This window comes from Oratosquilla oratoria, chromosome 38 (assembly GCF_046742065.1).
Source record: "Oratosquilla oratoria isolate Oo_2021 chromosome 38, ASM4674206v1, whole genome shotgun sequence".
Classification (NCBI taxonomy): Eukaryota; Metazoa; Arthropoda; class Malacostraca; order Stomatopoda; family Squillidae; genus Oratosquilla; species Oratosquilla oratoria.
In genome coordinates this window covers 20,232,020-20,244,519 of record NC_134814.1, presented here as the reverse complement: position 1 = coordinate 20,244,519, position 12,500 = coordinate 20,232,020, and positions in this window count along the sequence as shown.

Genomic DNA, 12,500 nt, shown 5'->3' with positions numbered 1-12,500 from the left:
TTCATGAGTCCTAAGTTGGAATCAGTTGATTTTACTATTTCTGACAATTGTGAAATTGTGGAGGACACTCTGCACTATTGCTAACTCCCTTAATACTGCTGTAACATACTTCACAGATAAAGAACTCACCACTTTTTGAAAATAAGAAAACATCCTCCATTTAGATCTATCACAACTTTTCTAATGATACAACTATCTTAATTGTTTTTCTCCTTAGTTCTTGCCCATGTGTTCTTACATGCTGCAAACATAAACACACTCAAGAATTAGGAAAAGTAGGGGTTGTGTGGCTCAGATTTTGTGGTAAGACAGATATGTGAGAAAGCCTTAGGAAAAGTTAAAGATATTCTTGAGGCCTTTATGCGTCTTGGTCAAAATATCCCCGCAGAGGATAAAATGTCATGCCTTAGGCGATCGGCTAAGCTTAGGAACCAACCAAATAGCGCTAGCCAAACAGAGGAGTCATTAAGTGACCTCTCCAAGTTTTTCCTTTATACATATTTATACTCGTCTTGGTCACACTTCCCTTCATTCCAACTGAAGATGCAGAACGATCTGCGAAACGTCTTGGGTTTATTATACTGTGTTTTGTTTATTTTCATTTATTTTGTATATAACATAGACTTCTGTGTTAATATAAGTTACCAATGTCAATTGGAAATTTGCTTCTTCCCCTCTCATTTCCCCAGAAATCTAATTTCCGAAAGCTAGAAAGATTATGAAAGAAATTAATTTATAATGAATTTGCTGTCGTTTTCAGCAGAATATGCTTAAAAGAGAATTTCCTGCCACGCTTCACGAATATCTATATAGATATAGATATATATATATATATATATATATCTATATATCTATATATATATACAAATGGCGCACATGTATATATATACATATATGTATACACACACACACACATATATATATATATATATATATATATATACAAATGGCGCATAGGTACTTTATTCTCTAACGATTCGACAGTTTTCTTCTGAGAAAGACTGTCGAAACGTTAGAGAAAACGCATTCGTCACCCTGCATTTTCTACACATCTCTCTCTCTCTCTGACAATATATACGAACATATATGAGCCATGACCATGTTACTCCTTATAAGGAGGTTGGCAATCAAAACACCCATGCTACCAAAAATGTCTCACTCAACTAGGCTACTCTTTTAATCTTGGAGCTATATAGAAGATTAAGAAAATTAGTACGAAAAATATATAGATAAGTAAATAACTGAATAGAAATAGATAAATGCATTTAGATAAAAAAGAATCGAAAAGGACGCACTAAAGGCAAAGTTCTGCCAGAACACGTTCGGTGAAATTATGAAGATCTCTTGCGATGCTCTGTGACAGTGACGAAATGAATGACTTTAAATGACACACACCATGACTCAGACACGAAATGAATATCTTCCGTGACACACTATGACACATTCTAAACAACGGAGAAAACACATTATGACATATGTACAGAATAGGTCCAAGGTCCTTTGTCGAGCACAGGTAAAGGAAACAACATATTCTCAGATACACTGCATTGGTAGTTTCATTTAACTTCCTGCTGTTTTCTTCGTTTTAGATATTAGGAAAATACGGAAAGGAATAAAACAAAGTCAATCAAAATATGATGAATAGAATATATTATCCAAAAACATTTCAATTCGGAGTTGATTGTCAACCCATTGAAGAAGTCTTTAGATGTAGTTAAGAAATAGAATAAATTAAAATTAAATAAATAAAAGCATGTTTTAGGTAAGTGGAAAGGTATCAATAGGAAGGAAATTTTGGAAGGTCCAGTTGCTAATGAAAAAGGAAAGAACTGGTTGCTTTGGCCTCGGGAAAATGAGTATGGTCTATCCAGACCGTTCTGCTTTAAACTGGAAATACGAGACGAAAGGTTAATGTTGTGCTGAAGGAAAGTCAGCTTCGCGAGGTGAGCCAAATCTTCCTCTCTTGCATCACATTACTAACAAATAACTTTTTCACACAAAATTCTGAACTATGTATCATTTCATATTTTTTTCTACCCATGTGAATCACACAAGCTCAAATTGGTGCCATCCAACAACATCATCATCATCATCATCATCATCATCATCATCATCATCATCATCATCATCATCATCATCATCATCATCATCATCATCATCATCATCATCATCATCATCATCATCATCATCATCATCATCATCATCATCATCATCATCATCATCATCATCATCATCATCATCATCATCATCATCATCATCATCATCATCATCATCATCATCATCATCATCATCATCATCATCATCATCATCATCATCATCATCATCATCATCATCATCATCATCATCATCATCATCATCATCATCATCATCATCATCATCATCATCATCATCATCATCATCATCATCATCATCATCATCATCATCATCATCATCATCATCATCATCATCATCATCATCATCATCATCATCATCATCGTCATCATCATCATCTTCTTCTTCTTCTTCCTTGTGTCTGAATTCAGGAGCACATACTGAATGATTATCTAAAAATATTCTATGAAACTATTTCTATTGGCTGCTGGGTTATGACGTCCTGAATGGCTTGACGTCACTACCCTCAGGCGTCTCTCGCTTGGGATGATAGAAAAGAAAGACAAAGTTATTTATGACTGTGTTATACAAAATATACTAAAAATAACACTTTTTAGGCTGTAACCAAAGAAAACAAGGCTCTAAATCGGAATATGCGTTTTTCTTTTTCTGTCGATGGAGAAGACATCAAAAAATCCATCTGCGTTCTTAACCAAATTTGCTAAGAGCCTCACCGGGATCAGTTAGGAGTTAAGGGTAAGCAACGGTTGCCCAATCCATTTTTTTTTCTTTTTTTTCTTTTTCTTTTTTTCTCAGTTCATCCAGTACCCTAAGGTTTGGGCTTTTGATGTACATCGTTCTGGTACAGATGAGAGTAAAAGAGAAGAGATAGGCAGTATGCTTGTGAGAAGAAAGATGGATGTGTTGGCATTGAGTGAAACTAAGTTAAAAGGGAGGGGCGAGTGTGAGTTTGTGAGTGTAGTTGGGAGGTTTTCAGGAGTGAAGAGGGGACGAGGGAGAAAAGGGGTGGCAATACTAGTTAGTGAAGAGATAGGTAAGCGTGTACTGGAGTGGAAGGAGGTTTCTTCAAGGTTAATGTGGATGAAGGTGAAGCTGGGAGAGGGAGATGTGGGATTTTGTAAGTGTGTATGGGCCTGGTAGTGAGAAGAGCGTAGAGGAAAGGGAGTTTTTTGCATGGATCTAAATGAGTGCACAGAGGGATTAGGGAGAAATGTCAATGTAGTTGTATTGGGAGACCTTAATGCCAGGGTAGGAAATGAAGAAATAGACAGATTGATTAGGAAATATGGAGTTCCAGGAAAAAATCGCAGTGGAGAGTTGATATTGGAGATGTGTCTCGAAAGAGAGTTGATGATAGCAAATACAGGGTTTCGGAAGAAAATCAAGCGTAAGTACAAACGGGAGAGGGTGGTGGATGAAAGGATGGTAGAAAGAGCGTTAATGGACTATATAGTGGTAACCAGGAGTATAGTAGGAAGAGTTAGGATGTACATGTTCTAAGGGGAAAGAGTGGGGGAATATCAGATAATTTTTTGGTGGACTGTGAGTCGAGGATGGAGAGTCGGTGGAAAAAGAGGAGAAGGGCAGAAGGTAAGGAGGTGCTTAGAGTGAACTACTTAAATGAGAAAAAAAAGGAGAATGAGTATAAGAAGAAGCTGAGAGAGGAGTGGGAGGGAGTGAGGGATAGAGTGGAACTAGGAGTGGAGGAGGAGTGGAGGGGGTTTAAGGAGGGAGTCATAAGATGTACAAAGATGGTGTGTGGAACAAGGAGGATGGGAGGAAATAGAAGGAAGGGTAGTGAGTGGTGGGATGAGGAAGCGAAGAAGGGTGTAGAAAAGAAGAAGCAGGCTTTCATTGATTGGTTACAAAATAGGACAAGGGAATCGTATGAGAGGTACAAGGTAAAGAGAAAAAAAGCAAAACTTGAGATAAAGGGGGCAAAGAGGAGAGCAGATGTGAAATGGGATAAGAGTATGACAGAATTTTTTTAAAGTAGTAAAAAAAATGTTTTGGGAAGAAATTAAAAGAGGAAGAGGAGGCCAATCAAGTACAGAAGAAAAGGTAAAAGGTGCAGATGGAGAGATGATAATGGAAGAGAAGACAGCGAGAGCACGGTGGGCAGAGTATTTTAGGAAGTTGCGAAATGTGAATAATATTACCGATTAACAGTAAATATTAACAATAGGAATCAGAAAAAATATCAATATCAATAATGTAACATAGGCAACATCGACATCACTGACGACAACAGAACACAATCAATAATGTCAACATCAACGACATTATTAACGACTTTATCGTCAACATCATTGTCGACATCATCATTATTGTTATCATCGTCAACATCATTGTCGACATCATCATTACTGTTATTATCGTCAACAGCTTCGTCGGCATGATCATCAACCCTATCGAAAACAGTGAAAACTAGGAAGACAGATAATACAACAAAAACAACATCGACAACAATTACAACAACAACAACAACAACGAAAACAACAACGACAACCAAATACCGACACCAAAATCAGTCTATGACTATATCCTAAACGAAATCCCTCTGTATTAGATAAAACTCTGATCAACACTACCTGATCATTTATCTTTAATGTCCAACTGCATCCCAAGTCTCTGTAGCCTTGTCTGTTTGGACAGGAAAACTAATTTCCTATTGAACCTGATTACTGATGAGCCTCGACTAATGGAATCAAATGAAAAATCAGTGTCTCGCCAAACTCCTGAGTTCGGATTGGACCATCAAGAACGCAAACTTCGTGGCAATAAGCTGTTGGTCGAATAAAAGGGCCATCACATTGAGCTATTTTTCCTCCAACCCCCGATTAATCGGTGGTATTACCCACCTCCAGAACTTTTTTTTTTTCCCGTAAGATCATTATAGCAAACTATTCTATTTTCTCAACAATATGTCTAGCATGTCATTTGATATGCTGGAGGGAAATTGTTTCCCTCCATAATATCAAAAAGCTGCTGGCTACATATTTGTTCCTACAATCAGAGGAAAAATTGTCCAGAGTGATAACGCCTAAGGACGCGCGAGGATGAAAGCGAGACAAAACCATCGTAGAGTCCGTTTGCTTCGAGCAATCGTGACACTTAACCTTTTCCGTACCGTGTGTCACGTATCTTCTAAAACCAACTACTACCAATTTGCCTAAGAGGGTCAGGGCGCCGTTACTTGAGGCGAAGGTCGAAGGGATGGCGGTTCGAATCCTGCTACCGGCGAAGTTGAACCAAGGGCATGGTTCATTAAATTCCACGCTACAAAGTCCTCTGTGAGGGGTACCGTCCTAGCCTTCCGATAAAGGGAGTTTGTGACGTTAAACCATATCATCATCACCAAACTATTCTGTTCAGCTGTATCTAACCCCTTGGTTAGTGACGAGACTTCAACAGGGTGACAATTCTTCATGTGGGCTATCCTAGGGTGACAATTCTTCATGAGTGTCATCCTGAGTTTATAATTGTTTGGTTGTATAAGTTGATGACAATAAGCATAACCTTGTTTCAACCTAACCTAGCTTAACCTAGCTTAACCTAACCTAGCCTAACCTAACCTAACCTAACCTAACCTAACCTAACCTAACCTAACCTAACCTAACCTAACCTAATCTAACCTAACCTAACCTAGCCTAACCTAACCTAACCTAACCTAACCTAACCTAACCTAACCTAACCTAACCTAACCTAACCTAACCTAACCTAACCTAATCTTTATTCCACTGTTGATATTCGGCGTACTGGGGTGACAGTTCTTCAGATGGGATCTCATGGGGTGACGGTTCTTCATGTGGGTGTTCTGGGGTGACAATTCTTCATCTGACCCCCATGGTAGTTGAAACGCCATGATATAGTATTCCTGATCCAGCCCGTGTCTACTACCTTTTCCACACATCTATAACGATGTTGTTGATGAGTCAGACTGACTCGTGGCAAGCAGGCAGACAGGAGAGCAGTTATCTGTTAACGGATAATGTCACCAACCCTGACGTAACGTCTATGTTATCAGATCGACGATTCAAACGCTTGGGATTCGAGTTGTGTTTTGAAAAACATCTGATACATGACACATTTGATAAATTTTATACATTTGAAAGTTGGTGAATGCATTCATGCGATCAAAAGCTTGCTTCCGTTTTCTATTTTCCTATTTTTTTTCGTCGACAGTGAAATAATAATAAAAAATAACATTAAAATAACGTCGATATTGCACCTATCTCGTGATTACTGGCAACTAGAGCGATGCCACATACCTCTAAGACGTCAGCAATTCCCTGTGGATGTTTTGCATTCGGTTTCACGGCTAATAACCAACTGTAGGGACTAATTACTGATTTTATTTCTGTTTAATTAGTCCTTACTCGCAAAGCGAGGTGGTTGGGGAGGGGGAGAGTAGCATCCTTATCCCTAAATCACTCACTTTCTCCATCACATTCGGCTCCATTTACGCTAATTCACACCGCATTGGTGGAAGCCATTTGTGCACTCTAGCACTTGGCTAAGGGTAGTTATAACCAAGTACCAAAAAATATCGTAAACCAGAAGCATATATTTCAAGACTCTCACGAATTAACTTATAATCAATATTTGAAAGAGAAAATGAAATGTCCTAGAAAATGAAATGTCCCAGAAAATGAAATGTCCTAGAGAAGCAACAAATGTCTGGCATATTTTCGAATTGCATTTTCTTTCAACATATCAAAGATCTTCAAACTTTAGGGATTCCCAATAAAGATATAGATGCCTTAATTATAGTTTAGGTTCAAAAGGTGTTACGTATCACTTACGTCAATTCTATTTTCCATTAAAATGATGAATGCCGTATTCCTCTTTTACTTGATCTCATCGCTGGAAAAGGCTCAGCGGTAAGGACAGGCTTGTGGTAAGCTGATATCAGAAGGTCAAGTAGGTCGTCCGTTCGCAGACTTAAAGTATTTTATTTTCTATACTCTTATATAAAAATAATGTCTAGAATTACTCGTCTTTATTTAGCCAAACAGTAATACACTTTTCCAGATGACTCCTTCTATGCATGGGTGTTTAGTTCTGTTTAAGAATTCAACAGAAGTCGCCTAGCAATACTAGAAGTTATTTTTAAGATAAATGTCCTACGATTAACCTGTAAACGGAAGACCTCCTTGCCCTCCTGAGGGTAAAGGTGGTGTTGGTTTCCTGCAAGCCTCTCTCGACCTCTGATTCCATTCCCACATTCACAGCGCGCCACTTTTTGACCACCCCCCCTCAAAAAAATAAAAAATAAAATGAATAAATAAATAAATAAATAAATAAATAAATAAATAAATAAATAAATAAATAAATAAATAAATAAATAAATAAATAAATAAATAAATAAATAAATAAATAAATAAATAAATAAATAAATAAATAAATAAATAAATAAATAAATGAATAAAATCTTCTGGTGGTCACACCATTACGGTCACCAAAACCGTTCACTTCATTGAAAAAAATTATGTAGTTTCCCAGAATAACAGCATTTTGTGTATGTTACAACCATGTTAATTGTAGAATAACTTGAAAATGCTCTTTATTAAAGTGAAACGTTTGTTGTTATAATCTATGTCTATGCATTCTATATTCTATATTATTCTATTCTATTTTATTCTATTCTATTCTATTCTATTCTATTCTATTCTATTCTATTCTATTCTATTCTATTCTATTCTATTCTATTCTATTCTATTCTATTCTATATTCTATTCATTCTCTTTTTATCGTGACTTTGGCCAGCCTCTCCAACTGCTTATTGAACAACTTGCTTTGGTAAGAAAACTTGAAAATCTTATGAAGATGATTTCTAATTGCAAAACAGCCGTTGTTTACTTTTATACATGGATATCCACACTTGCAGTGTATACACATTTGTGTGTAGTCAAGAATTTGTGCATGCCTGAAAAATGTACTGTACATTCATACATATATATACCAAAGACTGTTTTTTTCCTTACAAGGGAGGTAAAAAAAAAAAAAAAAAAAAGGCATAAACCAATCCCACCCATTCCACTCCCACCCATTCCACTCCCACCCATTCCACTCCGCTCTAGCCTCTTCCCTCCCTCCTATCTTGGCACCTCCTGAATGATGGGTCATCCCTGCATCTTGTCCACTGCCCTGTGTCAGAAGCAGTGTCGTAAGACACAGCACATCCACAGCAAGGCCGCTTCATTAAATCGGCGACCCATTCTCCATCCCCTCAAGCAGAAAAGGAGAAGATGGGGAGAAATCCCTTCGGGCTGCGTCAATTTAGTTCTCATAAATACTCCCTCACCTAATTCCCCCACCCACTCCCCCCACGTGCATTACAGCATCATCCATGCACAACCATTCTCCATTCACCCTTATCTTCTGTCCTCTCCCCAACTTTCTCAACAGACATTCCCCTCTTTCCCAATGCCCCTTTTTACCACATCCATACATCTCATCCTAGGTCAATTTCTCATGTTCACTCCTTCCACCTCTGCCCTCCACACCTCTTTTACTAATATTTCTTCACTCATTCTAACCATGCGTCCAAACCATCCTAATACTCTTTCATCAACCCTATATCCCAACTCCCTTTCCACTCTGTTCTCCTCCTCACCTCCTCATTTCTCATTCTATCTAGCCTAGTAACCCCTATCATACTTCTCAGACACATCATGTCAAACACATTCAAACTCCTCCTCTCTTTCTCCTTATGTTTTATGTCTCTGCTCCGTACAGTGCTGTCGGCACAATCAGTCCTTCATACAATCTCCTCTTAATATCCATTCCCAAATGTCTATTTCTCATTACATTTTTTAATCCCCCAAGGCATTTACTAGCTTCTCTCAACCTACATTCTACCTCCACCTCCACTCCTGCTTTTCCAGTCACATTCGCACCCAAGTATCTAAAACTATCCACTTCCTGCAGTCTCTCTCCCTTAATATTCACTTCCAGTCTGCTGCCACTTTATCCCCTTGTACATCTCATCATCTTACTTTTACCTACATTTATCTTCAACTTCCTCTGATCCTGCTACAAGCTCAGTGTCATCAGCAAACAACAATTGGCCTATCTCCCACTTTTCTCAATATTCTTTCACCATCTCCAACCCCTGACCCACTACACTTGCAACCTATCACGCCACCCCATCCATGTATAAATTGAACAGCCAGGGCGACATAACACATCCCTGACGAAGTCCCACCTTTACCTCAAACCACTCACTCTCTCCATTTCTAATCCTAACATAAGCTCTACTACTCTCGTAAAAACTCTTGACTGTACTTGACAGGTTTCTTCCTATCCCATATATCTGCAAAACCTCCCACAGTGCCTTCCTGTCTACCCTGTAATGAGCCTTTTCTAGATTCATAAAAGCCCAAAATGCACCCTTACCTTTTCCTATAGCTTTCTCACATATCTGTCTTACCACAAAAATCTGATCTACACAACCCCTACCTGTCCTAAACCCACACTGTTCCTCACCAATTACTCCCTCTGTGCATAAGCCTTCCATACTACACTTAACAAGCTCATCCCTCTGAAACTACTACACTTACACTTGTCCCCTTTTTCTTTGTAAAGTGGAATTATAAAGACACTCCTCCAGTCCCCTAGCACTCTATCATATCTTAAACCAACACTGAATGACCTCACCAACCATTGCACCATCACTGTACCTCCTTTTTTCAAACATTCTGCAAGACATCCATCCAAAACAGATGCCTTATCTGCTCTCATCATCTTAACAATTGCCTTCACTTCATCTTTCCTTATTTCTCCTTCATTTTCATCACAAATCTCAAATCAGTAAACTCGTAATCTGATATATTGTAGCCTTAAAATTACCAAATGAAAATCAGTCACCTTATAATGTAAACAGAGAAATAGAATCATATAGAAGTAAAACTGAGCCCATCAATAATTTACTTTTCATGGGTTTTGTTTAAACATATAGGAGAGAATACGCAAATCCAATTTTTCGTTAAAATTTTGTGAAAATACAAGTCAAGAGTGAAAAGACTAAGAACGTTATTTATATTAAGAATAGAACCCATTAACATAAAAAATATATCAAATGCAACATTAAACATTACAATGGTATAAATTAAAGTAAGTTATGGACACTTGTATAAACCTGATTTTATGATAAATGTGTACATTGATATTGATTATCTTTATCCATAGATCAGTCATATATGAGCTTTGAGGTCTAATCCGGGAGGGTAATAGTTGTCGATCACGAGTTCATCACGTGATCCATGACTATGGTGAATCACACACACACATATATACACACGCACACACAAGGGCAGCATAAAAATGATTTACTTTACCGTCTATATTGCGAGACCACTATCACTAGCAAATATACGTCCTTGGTCCCTCTGGGAATAAATATATAGTAAAGAAAGCGAGTAACTGTCTGAGAGGAATTTAAAGTGTTTTGGAAAATAGTTACTTGAGGATCAATGGAAAGAGAAGGTTGTAGGAAAGAATGATTAAACTCAGTCCTGGATGGAGAAGACTTTGAATATAAGGAAAGTGGAAAGGGAAAGTGTATTAGATAGGTAACAGGTGTTATATGAATGAATAAAGCATGAGGAAAGAAAACGAGGCAGGAAATGGAGGTGGGAGGGGAATCGTCAGATGGTGTAAGGATTTGGGATATGTAAAAGACGTAGTAATCGAGAATAAACTAGCAAAGGGTGTGTGGAAAACATAAGTAAATGGAGTGAAATTTAAAGAAAAAGAGAACGAGATGAATGAATGAAGGGAAGAAGGATTTGGATACACGTGGAGTACGTATCGGGCGGGAAAGTGAAAATACAAAAGATAGAATCAAATGGAGATTTTAAAAAGATTAAAGGACGACGCAGCCCAATGGAATGTTATTTTTAATCTGCTTCTTAATTTATTTTGATTTGATAAGGAATGGGGTCACCAGTCAGCGTAACAGCGGAGGTCAAGTAGCTCTGGCTATCGGGTCTTGTAAAGTGTGGAGAAAAACAGCGATTCTTGATCCCTGAGGTGCTATGAGGAGAGAGAGATTGAATACATTTCACATCTTATGATGTAGGTCTTTACTTAATTCTTTGCGTGCATGCGTGTGTGTGTGCGAGTGTATGTGTGAGTGCATGTGCGTGCAGGTGTGCGTGATCTTTGGCACAATGGCAATTTAGATATCTCAACGAAGTTAAAAAATGACACCAGAAAAAAGAGAAATCAAGATTGTTTGAAAAACATATTCTTGATAAAGATCAGTGAGAGCGAAGGCACCAGGATTGGCCCCTGAGGCACATCACATACAATACGATGCAAGATTTTTTTCCAATAGATTACTACCATAAGAAACACAAATAAATAGATAAAAACCAATACGCTATCAAGAGAGATATATATTGGTTTACGTCACTGGAACTTTGTTACGGGTTAGCTGGGATCAAATCCTCGGCTCGTCCACGTTTAAATTTCTAACGGATGCCTCCTTCGAGTACCTCTCAGTTTCGATTGCGATGGCATGGAATTAAAAGTGATTTGTGGTTGAAAAAGATATTAATTGATCACTGGGAACCATTGTGTGTGTGTGTGTGTGTGTGTGTGTGTGTGTGTGTGTGTGTGTGTGTGTGTGTGTGTGTGTGTGTGTGTGTGTGTGTGTGTGTGTGTACGCGCGCTCGTGTGTGTTAAAGGTGTTAAAACAATGTAGAGCTTTGTTTTCCAAGGAGACTGTAAAGGATACCGTGATCAACAAGATGAACTTGATAAGAAATTCTCAGAAATTCAACACAAAGAGATTATAAAAACAACATAAAGGAGTCAAGGCCGGCAAAATAGCATGACTGAGGAAGATAGCTTGCGAGAAGATCTATAAAAAATGAAAAAAATAAATAAAAAAAACCTCCCTAGTGTTCATATGGTAGAGACGGCGCTCCATGATCACCGATGTCAAGAATCTTCGGTAATTTACTGTGACGGTGACGGTGACGGTGACGGTGACGGTGACGGTGACGGTGACGGTGACGGTGACGGTGACGGTGACGGTGACAGTGACAGTGACAGTGACAGTGACAGTGACAGTGACAGTGACAGTGACAGTGACAGTGACAGTAACGGTAACTGTATTGATAACGGTGACGGTAACAATAAATGTAACGATGACGGTGACGATGACGATGACGATGACGATGACGATGACGATGACGACGATGACGATGACGATGTGGATGGCGATGACGATGGCGATGATGACGATGACGATGACGATGACGATGATGATGATGGTGGCGATGACGATGACGATGACGTTGATGATGACGATGACGATGATGATGGCGATGACGCTGACGATGACGGTGGCGATGACGATGACGATGACGATGACG